The sequence below is a fragment of the Corvus brachyrhynchos genome, unplaced genomic scaffold (genome assembly GCF_000691975.1).
Source record: "Corvus brachyrhynchos isolate BGI_N302 unplaced genomic scaffold, ASM69197v1 scaffold10, whole genome shotgun sequence".
NCBI classification, from domain to species: Eukaryota; Metazoa; Chordata; class Aves; order Passeriformes; family Corvidae; genus Corvus; species Corvus brachyrhynchos.
In genome coordinates this window covers 3,372,296-3,375,545 of record NW_008236180.1, presented here as the reverse complement: position 1 = coordinate 3,375,545, position 3,250 = coordinate 3,372,296, and positions in this window count along the sequence as shown.

Below are 3,250 nucleotides of genomic sequence, written 5' to 3'. Positions count from 1 at the left end.
GGGGGCCGCACGCTCGGGGGGTCTCTAAGCACTACAACCACAAGGCACAGAAAATCCACCACTGTCCACGACGGTTCTCCCTGACAAACACACCCGGCGAGACTCGAGGAGGGGGACAGGGGTGGGGACAGGGACAAAGCGGATGATGTTGTGCTTGCGGCCAGGGCAGGGGACCCCGGCGCTGGCTCCAGTTCTGGCACTGACCCAGAACCTGCTCCTGAGGAAATATTTCGCCTGACAGTCTGTGGAGGGATCACCCTGGCTCAAGGGTGATGCACAGCACATAGGGGACCACTGGGACCCATGTCCTCCCTAGGAATGGAAGCTGAGCCCTGAGCTCCAGGGTCAGCAAAGCACACATGTGATGCGAGACCCTCAGTGTGGCTTCAGGCCTTGCTGGTACCTGGGGGCTTTGGCTTCCCCATGGACAGGGATGGAGGGCAGGTGACTGTCAGCCTCGTTGCCCTCCCTGAAAACCCCTGGCCACAGCACGGGGTGGCTGTGCACCCCAAGAAGGCACCGAGGTGCTGGGTGAGATCTGTGTGTGTCAGAGAGCTCTGGGGCCGCTGGATCCCACGGGAACCCCAAACCCGGCTCACACATGGGAGGGGGCTTCAGATGCTCCTGGCGCGGGGCTGCCCAGGGGGTGGGAAGGCAGAGTCCCCCCGAGGCGGCGGTGAGGCGGGAGCAGGCTGCCAGAACCACGGCTGTCCCGGCGTTTATTTGGCTTTTCCACCTTTTGGGGGCGGGACTGGATCCGGTGGGGGATGGCCGGGGAGGGAGGGGACGCAGAGAAGAGGACGCGCTCTATCCAGGGAACACGTGTCTGATGCGTGATGCCCGCCTGGCTCCGCAGGCTGGCACCCGCACGGGGGTACCGAAACACCGTGGCTAATGCCAACACACACGCACAGCTACCGCTACACACCGACACATCTACACTGCTGATGGTTGACCATCGCGGGGGGCCTCGAGAGGCCCCCAGGGACTGGGCTGGGGGACATCAAGCATCCCTGCAAAGGGCCTGGGGACACACCTCTCCCTGTACTGCAGTGCCTATCCCCATGGCTGAGCCAGGGCCACCAGCAGCAGGGCCAGACACCTACTCGGAGGCAACCTCAGGGGATGCCAGGACATGAGAGAGGGATGTCCTTCCCCTGGTCATGGCTCAGTCCAGCCTGACAGCAAGGGGCAGGCACGGGGTAGCCTGTGACTGGGGGAACTGTCAGCCCCAAAAGAGGGAGGCAGAGTCCCAGGCAGCAGGTGCTCCGCTGCCGCCAGCACCCCACTGGCCGGGAAGGTTCTGAGGGGCCCCCACAAACACAGAGCCCCTGGGGAATCGGGGTCATGGGGGACTGCAAGGGCTGCTTCAAGCAGCAATTGCCACCGAGCCCAGTACAGCTCCTACAGACGCTGCCAGCCCCAGCCATGACCACGTCCCCAGGGACGTGTGGGGTCCCCACCCAGCACAGCTGTACCAGAGCGCAGCCCCTGCCCCCCAACCACAGCCTGCGGCAGCTGCCGAGCCAGCACTGCAGCCACGTGCTCCCGGCAGTGGGAGGAGGCGGCTGTTGCAGGCAGGAGCCATTAGGAAAAGCAAAGAAAATCCCAGCTGGAGGAGCCGCTGCAGCAGCATCTTCCCTGCCAGCATGTTCCTGCTCTTGGCGGGGCCGGCAGCAGAGCCCAGAGTGGTGCTGTGTGGAGGAGCTCTGCGTCAGAGCATCACCCACACCCCACACGCCCACCAGCACTGGCTGCAGCTGCTCTTGGACCAGTTTGTGTGGTTGCTTAAGGCAGATTTTCCACAGCTGGCCTTCCCTGCCACCCTGCCCTTCCATGCTGCTCCCTGCCATCCCGGCAGCACGACACGCCGCGGCCGGGCACAGTGAGACCTGGCTCCACTGGCCAAGGTCAGCCAACGCAGAGCAGGTCCTGCACAGGCACAGGCTCCTAGGTTAAAATGAGGGCTGGCTGCTCAGGGAAGGGCTCGTCCCCATACAATTTTGGGGTGACTCCGGACACGGGCTCCCTCCGTGGCACAGCTTTCCCTGCACAACTGCCTGGCAAAAGAAACAACACAGCCTCCCGCGCCCACGTGCTCGTCACGTGTGTGCAACTTCACTCTTCCCAAAGCGAGTGGCGGGGAGCACATGCCACAGGGAAGGAGACACTGCTGTGGGACTCTGAACCCCCAAGCCAGGGACCCCTCACAAAATAGGGAGTTGGGAAGGGACAGTTTGGCATGGCTCGGCATCCCTCCCCAAGGGTTGCAGAGAGGAAGAGGAGAAAATTGAAGCCATGCGTTCAATGCAGTCAAAAACCAAACGGAATCAGCCATTCTCCAAGGGATGGGGAAGGTGGGGTGGGCACCAAGAGCTGGGGTGGCATGGATGCTCCTGCTTCCTGGAGAGCGGGAGGGCACACGGTGCTGGCAGAGATGGGAGCGGCCAGGAGCAGCCATGGCTGTCAGCGCCGGGGCCATGGGGGGAAGCGGCCGGGTGTGACAATGAAAACCCGATGAGATGCATTTCATGGGCAAATAACCGCGGCGGGCAGCCATGCGTCCTGCGGGCACGAGGCGACAGTCGGACAGACAGATGGATGAAGAATGGGTGCGTGCCAGGGGCGGGGGAGCAGGGGCTCTGCCTTCCAGCAGCTTCAAGGCAAAATACCTGATTCCTGCATGTAAACAGCTGGTTTCGGTTTGTTTGTTTTTTTCCTGGGTTGTTTTTTGATATGACCTGATTGTGGGTGAAAATAAAATTGAGCGTTACCTGCAGAGCGTGGGACTCAGTAGGTAAAGACCAAGTCCGAGATGCTGGACATGAGCCAGTCCCCTGCTATCATCTCCGTCACCTCGGGCGTGCAATAGTCCGGGAACTCGAAGTGCGAGGAGCCTCCCCGCGGGAAGAGGTCGTGGTCCTTGTCGAAGACGGACCAGTCCAGGGCACCACAGGTGGCGCTGGCAGACGCCCGCCCGGGCATGATCCCCAGCAGCTCTTCCTCCAGCTCCTCGTCGGAGGAGCTGAAGGAAGAGGGAGGGGACCCAGCCGACATGGGAGAGGGGGACCCGCTCTCTGGGGACCTCCCTGGCTCCGGGCAGGGTGTGGTAGGGCTCAGGGGTGCAGGGGGCTCCTGGGGGCTGTGCTCCCCGTCGGGTGCCGGGTGCCAGGCAGCCGTGCCAGGCACCACAGGGCTGTCCTCAGCGGGCACCTCTGGTGCGGGCTCCTGCGGGGTGTCGGGCCGGTGG